At 37.5% G+C, this 18885-nt stretch overlaps 1 pseudogene; it reads left to right on the forward strand.

Moving 5' to 3' along the window:
- Nucleotides 1–684: 684 nt before the first annotated feature.
- On the forward strand, nt 685–1890 carry LOC109246412 (nicotinamide phosphoribosyltransferase-like; annotated as a pseudogene).
- Nucleotides 1891–18885: the final 16995 nt, after the last annotated feature.

An 18885-nucleotide genomic window follows, 5' to 3' on the forward strand; every position in this document is an offset into this window, starting at 1 on the left:
AAGGCAACAAATCTGAGGAAAAAGTTTAAGAGAATGTCACATCATAGAAGTCTATGCAAACTATAAAAAGTCTTTGACTTTGACTCTGAGTAAGATGAAAAGCCATTTGGATTTGAGTAGAAGGATAACATGATCCAAATTGTATTTTGTAACAATGTCATTAACCTTTGAGCTCAAAGTAGACCATAGGGGCAAGGACTGAAGATGGAAGTCCAATGGGGTGGTGTTTACTATCAACAAGTTAAAGAATGATGGAGCAGCGGCTCAGGATAGGAATGGTGGAAATGCTGAGAGGTAGTTGAATTGGGGATGTTTTGAATGTGGAGCTAATATGATTTCTTGAATCACCTAATGTTTCACTTTGGAATACAATACCCATGCAGAAAAGTGCCCAAAACAGAAAGGTAAAACTTACCAATGTGATATAACATGCCAATGTAATGTAAAGCACACGCCATGTATCCACCACCCAGGTTAAGAAATAAAACGCTAACAGCACTCCATCTGCTCCATGTACTCAACAAGTCAGAAGAAAGACTGATCTTGTTAAGCAGAGGCATGGGAGATGTAAAAGAGACCCCAATCATACTTACAGAGGTGAAAATGACAATGTCTGAGATAAAAATAATCACTAGGTCGGATGAACAGCAGAAGAAACATTGCAGAATAAAAGATTAATGAACTTTCGAAGATGGTGTCTTTAATGAAAATTGATAGAACTACATTCTTGAGAAATATGATGGACATCCTCCAAAAGAAGTAAATGCTGTTCCTGAGGGCTCTGTCATTGCCAGAGGAAACCGTTTCTTTGCAGTAGAAAACACAGATTGAATGTTAATGACTTACAAAGTGAATTGAGACTATTCTTGTTCAGTCCTGGTATCTAATCATAGTGGCTACAAAAATTCTAGAGAGCAGAAGAAAATATTGGCCAAATATTTCTTAGCAACTTCTGATAATCTAGATGATACATAAGTTACGTGGTTTTGGCTACAGAGGAGTGTCCTTCCAAGACACCACTGGCATAGGAGCGTCTGCTCACTCGGTTAACTTCAAAGGAACAGATACAGTAGCAGGAATTGCTCTAATTAAAAATACAGAACAAAAGATCCTGTTCCAGGCTATTCTGTTCCATTGGCACAATACGGTATCACAAGAGCCTGAGGTAAAGACTGCAAAAGAGATGCTTTTGAACATCAAGTAACACAGCTTTCATTACTGCTTGTATCTGTAGTCAGGAATAGCTATAGCATTTATAATGTGTGCGAAAAAATAGGGGATGAAGATCTAAGACTTTTAATAGTAGCAAACTGTACAAAGGCACCACTAATAATTAGACCTGATTCTTGAAATCCTCTTAACACTATAGTAAAGATTTTAGATATTTTAGGTAAGAAATTCCCTATTACTGAGAATTCAAAGGGCTACAAGTTGCTGCCATGCTATCTTAGAGTTAGTCAAGGAAACGGTATACAAATACCTCAGGTGAAACTGTGAAAGGTATAAACCGAAAACAAAACAACAACAAAAAAGGAGTGTTAAAAATATTTCCTTTGGTTCTGGTGGCGCTCTGCTCCAGAGGTTTATAAGGTATCTCTTGAATTTTTCCTTCTTGTACCCCATGGCCTTGGGATTATTGTCTTCAGGAATCCATTTGCTGATCCCAACAAAAGGCCCCGAAAGGGAGGATTATGTTTACATAGGAAACAGCAGAGAATTTTGTTACACTTGAGAAAAGGACACCTTGAAGAACTCCATCGTGATCTTCTTCTTACTGTCTTCAAGAGTGGGAGGATGACACGACACGAAGCTGTTCATAATTAATGAAGAAAAAATGCAAAACTGAAGAATGAACTGGAAAAGCGCATCACATTAAGCTTTGTTTTATGACTGAGTATGTGAGCATGTTGGGGCGGGGCATACATGCAGACATGTGTGTATATAACATATAATGTTATTTTCACAGATGTATATCTTCATGTTCTGTGATACATTACAGCCCTATTACTTGTTGATTTACGAAAATACTGTTCTTTTAATTTTTTTCCAATGTTTAGGTAATCTCTAATTAGGAAATGCATTTAATCAGGTAAAAGATTAATGGTGAAGTAAGCTTTTTAGGGCCTTATGCCAATAGATAGTAATTCAATCTGGTACTGATCTTCTCACAAATAACAGAACTAAGAAACTTTTATATATAACTGGAGATCACATGAAACCGATTTAATAAAATTACCAGTTTTTAATGTTTATATTTAACTTGTATTTTTATGTAAACAAGATTGTGTAAGGTATATTTAAAGCCTTAATGATTTCAGATTCTTTCCAACTCTTCGTGATTTTTGAGCACAGACTTTTAAAAACATATCTGAAAATAAAAGACACTGCCTTTTTTTTTTTTCATTAAGCATTAAATAAAATACGGCCTTAACAAAGTTGTTTGTGTTATTAGTTTGAAAATTATGCCAGGACAACACCTGGAGAAAATCAGTTTGCAAACCTACAATACGTGGGAAATGTGGGGTAAGGAATTAGTGGGAAAACTCATGAAGTCCAACTTACGTAGCATTTAGTTACACTTGAGCTGGTGAAAATGCTTCATGAAAATGTCTTCATCACCCCTGAGGAGAAGCCAGTGGTATTCTAGAGTCAGCTCCCACCCTATGCGTCTCTCCCAGCTCCCAGTGACATGAGTGTTCTGGCTTGAAATCAGCCATGACTGGATCATTACACCACGCAAATGAGCTAATGCCATGGATTAGGGCTTTTTTCTCTTTTGAAAAGTCAATAATTAAACATCTGGAGGAGGAAGAGCCTACACACTATGCACTGTGGGTAGCAAAATGGAAGGCTCCTTAGGTATGGTTCCCAGAGAGACAGAATCTAAGATGAAAACTTATGCGTAGGAAGTTGTCTGAGCTATGTCTTTTATTTTCTGTATTCTGAGGCTTTGACATTTGGAGACTTGCCAACACTAAAGGAGCTGCCCAATTTCTAGGGAAGTATACAACCTGACTACAAGTGTGTTTTTTTTTTTTATTTATTTTTTGTATTTTTTTCAATTTTATTTAAATCCAGGTTAGCTGACACATAGTGTAATAATGGTTTCAGGAGTATAATTTAGTGATTCATCACTTATGTATGACACCCAGTGCTCATCCCAACAAGTGCCCTCCTTAAAGTGCGTCACCCTTTTAGCCCATCCCTCCACCAGGCACCTCCCTAGCAATCCTCAGTTTGTTCTCTGTATTTAAGTGTGGTTTTCAATTTTTAATTTTTTTGACATCTATTTTTGACAGAGAGAGAGAGACAGAGAGTGAATGGGGGAGGAAAAGAGAGAGAGGGAGACACAGAATCAGAAGCAGTCTCCAGGCTCTGAGCTGTGAGCACAGAGCCCAAAGCAGGGCTCGAACCCATGAGGCACTAAGTCATGACCTGAGCTGAAGTTGGATGCTAAACCGACTGAGCCAACCAGGTGCCCCTTAAGTGTGCTTTTTAAATGCAAACCCAACAATTCAGAACCCACATCCCCAATCACCTGCTCTCACCACTCCAGTGCCAGGTACCAGGCTACTAAGGGCAACCTCCATGCCCCAGATTCTACAGACATTTTCACAAAATTTGCTACATTTGTTCTTTCCCTTGAAAATCCTAGTAATGATTACTGCTCACAGTATCTCACCCTCCCATTGCCTCCGGACTGACCTTAGTGTTTCTGTATGTTGCTACCATGGTGTAGTGTGCCCCTTCTTCTTGACAACTAACAAACTATTCTTTCAGTGACGACCACCTCTTTCACACCTAAATAATAATAAAACCTATATTTAAAGAGAAATTCTTTGAAGAATGCTCTCAAGAACACACATTTGAGAAAAAAAAATAGGGTTGGGAAGAATGGATTTTACCTAGGATTTAGTCCCAAGAAAAGCCTCATTCAATCCTACAGAAATGAGATGGCCCTTCTAAGTCATTCCCATTGAAGTAAAGGACCTGGCTTTCATATGCCTATACTGATCAGGGTAGGGTGCGTCCAGACTGTAGAAAGAGGACTTGACCTTGGGCTCTAAAGAAATTCTTTGGCTGAGAACATCACCCAGAGAGGAACTCTCCTAAGTGTTATGAGCCACCAATATTTCAGCATCTGGAGAAAGCTCTTGAGTTCTCACAGAGGCTGGGGAGGTGCACCTCTGCACATAGCATGTAACATGGAGATAAAATCAACCGCCAAGTGCTAGCTTTTAAGATTCATGAGCTTTCTGATGCAGTCAACATCAGTGAGGAGAATAAATGCTGTAGTTGAAATGGTGCTAAAAGTTCATGCCAAATGCAAAGTCAGATATGTGCCTTCAACCCTGGCCAAAAAAAAACCAAAAAACAAAAAACAATAAATGTAAAATAAATTAGCCATTTAAAACTTTACAAAACCCAACATACTGTGAAGATTTATCAGCTGGACCATGAAAAAAATTGACTGTCTTCAACAAAGCAATTAAAAATGAAGATCTGTGCACCTGAAGTCCAAATAAAATAAGCTTTAAGAGTAGAAGAAATGTAGAAATAAAAGTTTGTTGGATTTCTCCCTCTCTCTCTTTCCCTCTTTCCCCCCTCCCACCTAATTTGACTTTTGAATTTCTTATTTTGTAAAGTTGATGACTGACTAAACAGGATAGAGCGATTGACAATGGCTGATTAAGATCCTCATCCCCCAAGAACATACCCCACAAGGGCATAAAGACAGTGTGGATTCTGAGAAGCAGCAGGGTGATTCTAAGGAAATTTCCTGTTTGTCATTGGCTGTTTTCTCTCTAGCAATTAGGGAATAAAGGATGTGCAAACCACACTTACCACTATTTTTTTATTCTAATAAGCCATGACAGAAACAAAAAATAAAAAAAAATTAAACAGATACCATGGTTGAACACAAAGTCCTATAGATTATTCTGTAAATTAGAAAGGAAACAAACAAAAAAGAATGTGTTTTATTCAAAGATACTGAGTAAATTTACACCAGAAAAGAAAATACCTAGAGACTGCATAAGAATTCTTAGAAACAAATGTAGATGAGGAGAGAGAGCCAGTCAAGAGAGTAGCACAAAGGCAGGACCACACTTCATCATGACTAGTTGAATATATGGAGATTTCTCCAAGGACACATCTTCTTTAAAACATGTTGCCTTAGTGCAGTGGTTTACTTGCTTCTTGATGCTTTCCTTCCATTCTATTTCAGATATGAATATAGCTGCAGATCCCTCACTTGATTCTATATAATCTAGCACAGGGGCACCTGGGTGACTCAGTTGGTTAAGCATCTGACTTTGGCTCAGGTCATGATCTTGTGGACCATGAGTTCAAGCCCTGCAACAGACTTTGTGTTGACAGCTCAGAGCCTAGAGCCTGCTTCAGATTCTGTGTCTCCCTCTCTCTTTTCCTCTCTTGTCCTCGCATTCTGTCTCACTTCTCTCTCTCTCTCAAAAATAAATTTAAAAAAAACTTTATACAATCTAGCACAGATTTATTGTTCTGGTTCTGTGCTTGATGAAGATACAAGGTTAACAACAGCTAACGTATTTTAAGCATATACTATGGACTACACTCTACATAAATCTCTTTAAACTCTCACAAAAGTCCTTTGGTATGAGATTATAATTTCCATTTATGGATGAAAAAGCTAACACTCAAATAAAAAGCAAATTAAATAATTTGCTTAGGGATATGATCTTGTAAGCTACTAACAAAGAACAGAACTGTGGTCAATCTAAACTTTAGAACTTTAAACCTAGTTTAAATCTAGTCTCTAGTTTCTATAAGAGATTCACTATTACTAATAGGATTCTAGAAGGAAAGAGAAATTGATTTTATCCTTGACAAAACGAGTTGAAATTAGGTAGTTAAAAAATGGTAGCTATGGAGGGAAAAATGTTCACACAAACACAGAGATTTCACAATATTGTAGGACATCTTTGAAGAACACAAGTTGGTATTGTATCAGCAATCACCAGAAGACAACATTGAGACAAATTATAGAAACTCTAGATATTTATCTTCCCCTTTGTTTATTTACTAAATTTTATAACCAGAGAAAAGTCTTGGTTCACAGTCCTTAAGAATATCCCTAAGAGAAGATGTACATTAAAGGAGATAAGAAATAAATTACTGCCTTACAAAGTACTGATTCTTAGTCTCATCTCTGCTTCTCTGAATCTCTGTATGTACTCTTAGGCCTTCCAGGACCAGGAAGCATTCCCCTTCTCAGTGCAGCCAATCTATGTCTTCATTTCCTACCAGACCATTCAATGGATAAAAAGACTGGAGGCCATATTGAATGGGTGTCTCTAGCTAGCCTGAGTCATATAAACAGACTTATGACCAGGATCAGGAAGTAGATCCATATGTCACCCTGCTAATGCAATCTAATTTCTGATTTCCTTTCTTGGTTGAATTCTAGGGGTTACATATCCTTAACACAGAAGACCATGTACCAGAGAAAGAGAAGAAAGAACATTTGAGGTACCCAAATTCCAAAGTAGGAAGCAGCAGAATGACTTTTACTCCGTACAACATGTCTGCTACACTTTATCGCCTCAGAAATAAAAACAACCAAAAAATTAACTCCCCTCTTTATAGAGTTAAAATGGTTACATTTGTTTTCAACAAATTCATAAAACAGCAATTTTGAGAAGCAGAGCAGACATTTTTTGGTTGCTTCTCTAGCGTTTCTCTCCTTCCCTGATGACAGCACTAGTTTTTTGTTTGTTTTTGGTTGTGATTTTTTTGGTAGCCTACTGTTTTTCTGTTCTCAGCTATGGGGCTGGAATGGGACTCATAACATCCTTAAGGCAATTATCCTATGGCAATGCCCTAGTCACAGGAATTATTTAATGGATGAGGGTGGAACATGCTCAAAACAAATTATAACCAGAGAAACGTTTAGTAACTCCTAAAAGGAAACAAAGGGGAATCTCTTCATATTGGTCTTAGCAATGATTTTTTGGTTAAGACACCAAAAGTACAAGCACCATGAGCAAAAAAAAAAAAAAAAAAAAAAAAAAAAAGTGGGAATACATCAAACTAAAACGCTTCTACACAGAAGAAGAAACAATCAACAGAATTAAAATGCAACCAACCTATAGACTAGGTGAAAATATTTCAAGTCATAGATCTCATAAGGGGTTAATATCCAAAATACAGAAGAAACTCGTATAACTCAAGAGCAATAAAACAAATTGCCTGATTAAAAAGTGGTCAAAGGCTCTGAATAGACACTTTTCCAAAGAAGATATAGGAATGGTCAACAGACACATGAAAGGTGCTCTACATCACTAATTATCAGGGAAATGCAAATCAAAACACAATGAGATACCATCTCACACCTGTGAGAATGACTATTCTCAAAAAGATAAGAGATAACAAGTATTGTCAAGGAGGTGGAAGAAAGGTTTCCCTTGTGTGCTGTTGATGGGAATGTATATTGTTACAGCCATTATGGAAAATAGTAAAGAAGCTCCTCAAAAAACTAAAAGGAGAACTACAAAAATAAGTAAATAAATAAGAACTACCATATAATGTAGAAATTCCACTTCTAAATATATCTTCAAAGGAATTGAAATCACTATCTCAAAGAGATATCTGCACCTTCATGCTCACAGCAACATAATTTATAATTGCAAGACAGAGAAACAACCAAAGAGTCTCTAGATGGATAAACAGATAAGAAAGATGTGGGCATATATGTGTACACACACACACACACACACACACACACACACACACACACACACAGATACACACATACATACAATATACATGGGATAGTTATTATTCAGCATAAAAAAGAAGGAATTCCTGCTATTTGTGACAACATGGATAAACCTGGAGGGCACTATGTTGAGTGAAGTAAGTCAAAGACAAATACTGTATGATCTCACTTAAGTGTGGAATCTTAAAAACAAAAAAACAAAAAACAGAACTTCTAGAGACAGAGTAAACTGCTGTTTGCCAGGGGTGGGGAAGGGAGGAAGTAGGAATAGGTGAAATGGGTGAATGTGGTTAAAGAACACAACATTCAGTCATAAGATGAATCAGTTGTGGGGGTTTAAAGTGCAACATGGTGACTATACTTAACAATACTGTATTGTGTATTTCAAAGTTGCTAAGAGAGTAGATCTTAAAAGTTCTCAACACACACAAAAACACACGCACACAGCAATTATGTGAGATAATGGATGTGATAACTAACCTTACTGTAATTATTCCACTATATATATATAAAATCAAATCATGATGGTGCACACCTTAAATTTTGTATGTCAAATTTGTACAAAATTTGTACAAGTTTGTACGTCAAATTTATCTCAGTAAGGCTGAAAATAATAAAATTTTAAAAGAAACATTGAAAATCCCGGGAGAGCAAAATTTCTTCTTCCTAAAAGGGAATCTTGCATTTTTTCTTCAGGGCTTTGTAGAAGGATGATAGGAGGTTTAAACGGCTGTAGTCCTTTTCTTACCATGAGGAGAAAACCATATTCGAGGAACTATAGTTGAGATATTTGGAAAAGTTTGAGTTCAGAATCACGCAATACCTTAAACCAATTTGCAGGTTCTTCTGTTAGGCGAGCCAATGAATACTTTTTCAAAAGCTGGCTGAGGACATTTTTCTGTCTTTTCCCACAAGAAATGACTGTGGCAGGCTGCCTCCTGGTCTACCCCATTCAGCTATTCCCAGACCTGTCTGTAGTCTGCTACAATGTAACTGAACTTGTGTAATGCACAAAAACATGTCAGAAATGAACCTGTGACACTAAGAAATATTACCAAGATCCCAGATAAAAGATGTAGTTAATATCATGTGAAAGGTGAGTTTCAAAAGCTGAATTTGCCAGATGGTACAAGAAGGTTTGGGAAGTCTCTCTTAGAGCTTAACTTTGACCTGGCAGGATTTGACCCTAGACAGAGAGAATAACAAAAGCATCTCCCATAAAGAACTGGTAAACTCCAAACACCTTGGTTCCTACCTGTCCTGATGTTCTAAACTATGCTCTAGTGATAATATATAAATTAAGTTATCACAACGAAGCATATGTTCTATTTGATTTGTGAATCAGAAGTGTCATTTGTGCCAAGGCTATAAACCAGTCAACTGTGAGATGCATTCAAGTGATTCAGGATAGAGAGGTCCAAGATGAATACATATATATATATATTATAAACATGTGTACTGATTTCTAACTGGGACACCTTAAGGTCAACTCAGGGCATAAAGAAATGGAACTGCCACACAAGGTAAATCCATACGAGAATCAGCTCAACTATTTTTTTCTTTAATCTTAACTCCTTTGGCATTAAGCAGATGCAGTCTATGCTTCTCTGCCATGCTAACTCTTCTAGTGAGCATGTGCCTCTCTTTTCACATGTCACAGGAAAGGAAGATTTGAGGAGACTTTTTCCTATCAATTCCTCCCACGGCAGCTTGCTTGCTCTCTGCTTTATCATTAATTTCCATGAACCGACCTAATGCCTTCTCGCCTTTCCTTTTCACTTCTCACTCTTATGTAGTCTGTTGCTTCCTCTTGGTTCCAGAGCGCATTAGGTTTCTTGTATTTCCTGGACTATTCCCTGTATTCTATACTTTGTTAAATCTTCCTCTTGCTTTGGTCTCCGCTAAAATGACCCTTCCTCAGCTAAATCAGGTGTCCCTGCTCTAATCAATCATTGCACCCTATACTTTTTGTTCAGAGTCTCTATCATATTTTGTATTTACATGTATAATAATGTGATTGTTTGACACCTTCCATAGCACACTAAACTAATCTTATCAAGGGCAAAGACTTGATTTATTTGTTTACTGCTATGTCTCTGAAGCGTAGCACAGTGCTTGGTGCTAAGTAGACATTGAGTAAATGGTTTGTATGTTTGTTTTTAAATGTATATGTATGCATGTATGTATGTATTTATTTACCTTTGAGAGAGAGAGAGAGAGAGAGAGAGCGAGAGAGAGAGAGCACGAGCATGTGAGCAGGGGAGGGGCAGAGAGAGGGAGAGAGAGATTCCCAAACAGGCTTTACACTGTCACTGCAGAGCCTGACGCAGGCGTTGAACTCATGAACTGTGAGATCGTGATCTGAGCCTAAGTGAAGAGCCAGGTGCTCAACCCACTGAGACACCCAGGTGCCCAATAAGTGCTTTTTTTGTTTTTCACTGAAATAATTACACATTTCTTATTCAGTCCTCTAGGAAAAGGCTGGATTAACAATTGTGTGAATATGAACTGCAGCTTTAAGAGCAATTAAGTGCATTCTTTCCACAGCCACTCTGAGCACACACAGCAACACCACTTGCATTTTTCCTACGTGCATTCTGGCCACGTGACTCGCAAAGCTTTCAGAGGGGCCACTGGGACAGAATGGGAGGATCGACCCACCCAGGAGCTCTGCCCTTGGCCTCTTCACTGTTGCTTTCTGAACCTGACTTGTGTGCGCAGGGTAAATTAATTATTCTCTTCCGGTCTGAGTGCTTTTGAGAAAGAACAGCTGCAAAGCCTGATGAGTCCTGAAAGATCAAAACAAGCCTAGATACTGTCATCGGCTTGTCATCCCCATTGCAGAGCTCCCTAAATGTTGGCAGCTTTGGCATTTGATTACTCTCAGCACAGCCCCCGAGGAGGCATTATCTCAGATGTTCTTTTAAAAACAAATTCTTTGTATAAAATTTGTTGGCTTCAGTCCCTCCCTTCCTTTCCTTTTGCTTGTGAATCAATCCAGTCAGACTGGCCAATACCCCCTCCACTGTCCTGGTCAAACAACACCATCCTGAGAATGATGCTCAAATACTATTACTGTATTTTCCCTCTTTCTTCCCTCTGGAGCAATAAATCACCCATTCATCCCAGGTGATTTGCACAGACAATTCCCTTAAAGCAGTATCTCGTGATTTAACAGGCATAATGTTTCTTCAACAGACCATTTCTAACCATTCTTTCTGCATTCTAGTGATACATTTTTTTATTCTTATTTTCAAATCACCTAATGGCCAAGTGGATAAAGTTCTTGGGGAATATGGTCTATGACTTCATGATGTGGGTATTTTCCCTAGTCTGCCATTTCCAGGAAGAGTATTTTTTTTATTTTTTATTTTTTTTTACAAATACAATAGCTAGGGGCACCTGGGTGGCTCAGTCGGTTGGTCGTCCGACTTCAACTCAGGTCATGATCTCACAGTTCGTGAGTTCGAGCCCCACGTTGGGCTCTGTGCTGACAGCTCAGAGCCTGGAGCCTGCTTCGGATTCTGTGTCTCCCTCTCTCTCTACCCCTCCCCACTCATGCTCTGTCTCTCTACAGCTCTCAAAAATGAATAAACGTTAAAAAAAATTTACAAATACAATAGCTATACTGGACTTGAACAAACACTGTTGGTTGAGTTGCAATCTGCCAAACCAGATGACCTATTGTTTTAGAAAAAAACCACTGGCTGTTCTCATCTATTTGCCTTTTAATTTTTACAATATCTGTTAAATGAAATTTGACTTTAGATCAAAAGAGAGGCTTACATGGATTTGTCCTGGAATCTCAGCTCTTTTTAAAAAATCTCACTCTGTCAGTTGACTTTAAGGAAAAGTAATTTCTGCAATTTAGCATGGAGGGGATTTTACATCTGCTTTTCTAATAAGTTATATATAGAGCTTTAAGGGTGCTAGGGAGGCTTTACATGAAGAGTATACTCAATAGGCATGGGAAAATATATTTTGCTGTTTGCTTCATCTTCTGGTTTTATGTTAAAACCTTAATTTAATTTTCCCATTAATATCCAAAGCTTGACTGTGCACAAAATGACACGATATTAAGGGTGGATTTTATGGTATTTAAATTCCATTTTCCCCTCCTCTTTTACCCATTCATATTGAGGGGGAAATTTCAAATTAAGTAAAATATAATGTTTAGGCATAAATGAGGCAGGAGACCAAAACCAAAGCAGTGTCACTTGCTACAAAGAGTCCCATATTCTGTGAGCATACTACAATTTCTCCTCACTGCTTCTGCGGATAAAGCAATTTAAATTTGCCAAGAAAGTTATCATCATATTGCCAAAGTGGGCTTCCAATTCATTACATTTGTTCTGGGAACCCCTTTTACACAAAATCTTAAATCTCATGCTCTGAACTCAAAAATCTTTGTCAGTGTGAAGGTCATTAATTTTTATTAAATGAAAATCTTTTCTTTTAACTTGAAAGAAAATGAGGATTAGTCTCAATAACTTTCATTAAATAAATAGAACAAATTAAAATTTATAACACATCTCTAGATATATCGAAAATAGTCTCATCAAAAGCCTATTAGTTGACAAGAAGGGAAGTGTCTCAGTGGGTTATGGTAAAAGATGAACCCAGAATTTAGAAAACAAGATCTGTTTGCTGCTAAGCTACGGTCTGCAGTTAATTTTATTCCACTGTTACATTAGACTTCCATTTTAATGTTATAGTCAGGAGGTAAAGATAACATCAACTTTATAGGCTATAGTTAAAACAACTAATCTTTTGTAACCACATCTATGTTTGTGTAGCTTCTGGCAGCTTAGAATACAAATTTATAAATATCAGCTCTTTCTGCATGATTTATTAGAAATACTATATGCTTTGGACATAAACATGCTGGATCACAATTCTATCTGTACCACTTGGTAGTTCTTACTTTCAGAAAATAACTTCAACTCTCTGAGCCTTCATTCTCTTATCTTCAAAGTGGGAATAATTCCAACCTTGCATGTTTGGCCATCGCCCCCTCCCTCCCTTCTGTTTTGTTGATCATGGGACCTAATTTCCATTATAGGACCCAGAGACACTGCCGGTTCAGCTTCTTCTCCTAGGGCTTTAAATGTGGACTCTAAAGTTTGGTCCCGCCCCTTCTTATTCTCTACTCTTTTCCTAGGTGTTACCGCTAATGACCTTGGCCTCATTCCAAAGGAGATTTCTCAAACAGATGTTTTCAGCACAATCCCCTCCTCTGGGTTGCATTACATCTATCCAGCTTCCTATCCAACATTATCACTAGGTGTCACACAGCTACTTCCCATTCATCACATCCCAACATGGCTTCATGATCTTCCCCACAAAATTGATTCTTCTCCTTTCCTGTCTCGTGAGTACCACTCCATTCTAAACAAAACAAAAAACAAGAGCAAAATCCTACTCTCAATTTGTAATACCACTATTTATGGCTGTCTGGGACCACATGCTGTTAAGTTCTGGGCCCAGATGTACTTCTTACTAGTTAAAGGGATCAATGTATCATGTTTGAAAGCAGAGACTTTGGCATCTGACTCCTTGAGCTTAAATTCCCACTACTTCTTAAGAGATCTGTTAGATTATGAAAATTGGTTAATCTGTTTGAGTTTCAGGTTCTAAGAATATAAAACTGGCAGAGTAGTGTTAGTTTTCTTAAGCTATCATAGTGAGAACTACGTTCATTATTATGAACTAGTTTAATATGAAATAAGTTCATTATTAAAAAGCGTCTTACCTCTGTGCTGAGCATATAATAAGTGCTCAGGTAACACTTATCATTATTAACTTTAAAAGATGCAAGATTAAGTCTGGCCTTTCCATTACAAGCAGTTAAGACTGTGGTAATATTACCTAATCATTTTCTTTTCCTTATTTATAAAATAGAATTAAAAAATAGAATCCACCTAACATCATTCGTTGTGAGAAGGAAATGGCATTGTATTTATACCTCACCTAGTCGACTTCTGCATACATGGCACAGTTTCAACATCTGTTGGTAGAGTCTTCCTCATTTCACTGCTTCAACAAAGCCCAGTTTGTGACTTTAGTGAAAATAATGGAAATGTTACTAAGAGCAATATTAACATTCACAAATTCAGCTGCTACATTTTTTTAAATAAAATATTTGAGAAATTCTGGAGTAAAGACGAAAAAATGGACAGTGAAAATAGATCCAATAAAATATCATACTAATTGATATTTAAAACATAAGAGGAGGGGCGCCTGGTTGGCACAGTCAGCTGAGCATCTGACTTCAGCTCAGGTCATGATCTCATGATTAATGAGTTTGATCCCCACATAGGGCTCACTGCTGTCAGCAAAGAGCCCTTTTTGGATCCTACGTCTTCCTCTCTCTCAGCCCCTACCCTGCTTGCTTGTGCGCGCTCTCTCTCAAAAATAAATAAAAACTAAAAAAAAAAAATACATGTTTTAAAAGTCAATACTCAGGCATAACTGATTAATTAGTTTAGTTCTAGTTGAGATCTTGATTATTTTTTACTATTACTACTGGAGCTATTAAGCTTTCTAACTGAAGACTTTGCTTTTTAAGTATATTTGAGTTCACCAACTATAGTGGAAAGAGTTGAGCTTCATTCAGATTCCTGGTTTGTGAACCAGGTATAAACTCCAGGTCAGAATTTACCTGGTAGGTCTGTATGGAGTAGAAGCTAGTAGGAGATGTGATGTGAACTCCACAAATCAAGGCATTTTATGTTTCTTAGCCATGCATTCTCAGGGTCTAGAACTCTGTCTGGCACATAGTTGCTACTTAACAGCTATGTGTTAAGTGAATGGACATAGAGCATGTAACCTGCCTTCTAGATCTGTACGGCCCATGATTCCAGCTTAAGATTCTAAGGGATTTAAATAGAACTTAGATTAAACTGAGTCTATTTGAACACATACATGGTATAAAACCACCAGAAAGAAAACAGCTAATGTGGGCCTATGTTCTGCTTTATACAAAGACCTCTCAATTTCCCTTTCTCTGTTGAGCACAGTATCTTGTGCAACATTGATGTTCAAACTTCTGGTGATGCAAAGTTAATGTTCAAGGTATTTGTTAAATAACTGAACAAGTTAAAAGTAGGTATCAAAACTCACCACAACCAAAAGCAATAACCAAGGCCAGATACATGAGTGAACTTTAGAAGGGAACTATACAAAGTAGGTTCAAACCCTCTCAGACAGGAATTTTAAATTAAAATCTTCCTAAGGACAAATACTGAGACACAATACTGCATGCCTCATAGACTGGCTTTAAGAATTAGTCGCTATTAAATTACTTGTGCCTAACATTTCTTCATCTCTAGATGGAAATAGTAATGTTTACATTTTTACAGAATTGAAATAAATGCTAAGAGACAGAGAAGGTTAAAACAAAACATTCTATCCAAAGGGCTATTTTCTTCTTATTTAGGAAATTTTCATCTATGTTTTAAATAATAAACTAAAGCCATTAAACAAACGAGGGTTTCTATTTTTCACCAGATGATAGTATTCAGCAAAGCACATTATCATCTGACAGGTCTAAGGAGGTCAGTGGTTTTGGAATCTGTAGGCAGGGGCAGTTCCTGGGTAAACAACTCATTTAGAAGCAAGATATGGTCTATTTGGCTTACAAAGTAGCTAGAAAAACCACTAATTTCTCTGCAGCATGACACCATACACACATGCTAAATAAAATTAACAAAATTATGTCAAATAGATGGGCATTACAAATGATCCAAATTTGCAGCTGGGGCTGTTCCCTCGTGTTTCCACATGGCCTCATCCTCCCATTGTATTCAACATTAAAATCACAAAATTGGCCTCTGCTGTGGTTTGAATTGCAGTTTTCATGAAAATTGTCCCTAACTCCTATTACAAAGTTAATAAATAATAAAAACAATATTACCACCCAGTTCAGCTTTCATGATTATGTTTTCATGGTGAACTTTCCCTAAAGTTTTCCCAAGTTATATATGTGTGTGTGAGTTTAAATTGTGTTTTTAAAATAAAGAAAATAGAAAATTAAGAGTTATGTGGCGGTTTTACCCCTTCTTTCCCCTCTTGTGCTTCTATCATGCCAAAGACTAAAATAAAAGGGAATATAACCAAATTTATTTAATTAATTTTGTGAACAGAAATGGTCTAAACCACTGCTTGGATGTGAAATGAAATCCAGGGGTTTTGTTTCTTTTGTCAATAATTGCTTTGGAGTTTTAAAGACATAGCTCTTACAGTGCTAAGAAGCAGCACCGTATATATCCTTGTGAAACAGAAAATTCTACCTCGAATAAACAATGTGTGCATTTTGAGCAGGCCACTTTTATGGCACGGATTTCCTTAATCACAGCATCTATTTCTGGAAGATGAAAAGGAAACTGTTGTCACCTTTGCTGCCTATCATAAGATCATTTTGATTTTATCCCTTTCCTCTAGGAGGAATTCCTAGTTCACTAAAATGGAAAGAAAGATAGGCACTCCGCTTGATCAGAAGTTCACCTACAGGGGTGCCCCATACTGGGAACTGAGCGTTGGATACAGCTATGTGGATGGCATCAGTGACCTCAACAAGAGAATTTTCACTGTAATGATAATAACAAAATTCTAATTAGAGTGGATTTATGAACGATTAAGAATGTTTCCCAAATCACACAACTAAGATTTGTAAAGAACTAGTCTATGTCTTTATCCTTATTAATTGTATCCAACAGTGTACAGTTCTATGGAAATTGAAAACTTCTCAAATGCCAAATAATAACCTGAATAAAATACACAATTCAGTAAAAAAAGAAAGGAGGGATAGTGAAAAATATGCAAATGGTGAGGAGAGAGATTCAATAGGGAAGTGCATCTTGAAAGGACAGAGTGGACACAAGAATGTGACTGGGTTACATGCTTGTATTTGGAAGGGCCAAACATTCAGTTCCACCTGACTTAGGAAAAAACTGGGGGAGATTTCTTTGCTAATGTAAGTGCAAAGTTCAGGCATAGTTCCTTCAAGGTGATCCATGCCATTGTCTGCTTTCAGTCAAGCTCCACCTCCCAGCTCTCTTTTTGGCTTCACTTTTAGGCAAGTCCCCAGTCGTGTTGGTCATCAGTGACTCCTGGCTTACCTCTCACTGTCCAGCAATGCTTCTGAAAGCGACTTTTCCTCAGTACTTCTTGTAAACCATATGTATTGGTTCTGATCAGCCTGGCTTGTGCTCTGTATAGGTCAATAACCATTTACTGTGGGGGTCGATTAGCCAGATTTAGGACTCATCTGTACCTCTTGGAAGTGGCATGGTGAAGTCTGCTCTTCACAAACCACAGATATTAGCAATTAAGTAAAGAGCTACCCATAAGAAAATTAAATTACCCATAAGAAAATACTATAAAAATGGGGGACTAGATATTGGATGCATAAAAGAAGATGTCCATGATAGGGGAGAAGAAAGAAAATGTAAAGGAAAGAATAGAGGCAAGTATTTATGTAGCATTTACTGAGACTCTACCTAGATTTTTCACATTTTCTCATTTGACACCTATGACAACCCCAAGGTTTAAGTGCTCACTCATGCTGAGGAAAGTTGCAGAAAGGGAGAGGCTCTCTAATAATTACTTCAAAGAACACTTGCCACTAGTTCTCATTTATAAACTAATATTTCAACCTTAAAATAACCATCTTCATAACCATATACTGAAAAATAATACGTATGGTACACCTGTTCAGCATTATAACAAGCAGCTATGAAAACAAATTGATACAAACAAATGAGACAGAAAGTGGTAGTCATATGGTCTGGTATCATTCTGGAGATGTCTGGTTCAACTTACCCAGCAAGTGAAACTTCTCTTCTGAGGGTGAGCAAAGAGTGGTTGCACATGTGTGAGGACTGAGGGGGGAGCTGCAGAGTGGGTGGGGGTGGGGCGGGAACTCTATCTTACATGGTTTCTCAAACAGTCCTCTCAATTCAGCCTCACCTCTCCCCATTTCCTTTAGAATCACACAATAGTTCCAAATCCAGAACCTTCCTGGAGGCTCTGGGGCTAACACTGAATTGTTGCAAATTGGCTGCTTCACTTTGGGCAGGTGGATTTAGCTTCATTTGCACTGCCATTTTTTCATCCATTTCCTCTGCATGCTATTGACATCTCTCATCTGGGCCCTTCTTTGCCACTCTTTTTTTTTTTTTTTTTTTGGTAGACTTTTACCTTTACTATTTTTTTTAACTTTTACTTTTTTCCCACTGGTATTCTGAGAGGTAACAAGCATAAGCATACGTGTAGATTCAATCTACCTCCTTTCACCAGAATTCCTTTAATTCAATTCTACATCATCTATTCACATTTAATAACCGAGAATATTAAACATGCTATTATGAATACCCATTAGCAGTCTAAAGCCCCACTCTGAATTTCAACAAATCTACCCATTCCCAACATGTTTATATGCATCAACCTCTAAACCCATCAACATCCATAAAATGTGAACAAAGTCCTAACCCTGTATTTGATTACTGTTTTTCAGTTGGTTCCAACTCTCAAGTGTCACTAGGTATCAAACAGAATGTTCATTCTGATCATAATGTCTGTAAGATGTCAGAAAATATATGGCAATGTTTAGATTAATGTTTTGAGGGGTGCCTTAACGGCTCAGTCATTTAAGCATCCGACTCTTGATTTTGGCTCAGGTCATGATTTCAGGGTCCTGGGATTGAGCCCTGCATCAGTCTCCATGCTGAGTGTGGAGACTGCCTTGAGATTCTCTCTCTCTCTCTCTCTCTCTCTCTCCTTCTCCTCCTCCTCTCCCCTGCTCACACTCACTGTCTCTGTCTCTAAAATAAAAAAATATTTTTTTAAAAAATTAGTGTTTTGAGTTGTGGTCACTTAAGTTTCCAAGCACTTAAATAATGTAATTGATCCAAGGTAACTTCTCATCCTATATGGAGTTTTCTGACCTACTATTACAAAATTGCACCTACAATTTCCACATCTATATAAAAACAAAAAGAAATAGACATAATGAAAGATCATGAAGGCTGGTACAAAGTGGTGCCGAAATGAAAATGCCATGCATCTTCTCCTCGAGGTTTTAGTATCTCAAAAAAAAATACACATTTGGGAAAGAAGGACACTGAATC

This window comes from Panthera pardus, unplaced genomic scaffold, assembly GCF_024362965.1.
Source record: "Panthera pardus isolate Hobbes unplaced genomic scaffold, ASM2436296v1 HiC_scaffold_2, whole genome shotgun sequence".
Lineage (NCBI taxonomy): Eukaryota > Metazoa > Chordata > Mammalia > Carnivora > Felidae > Panthera > Panthera pardus.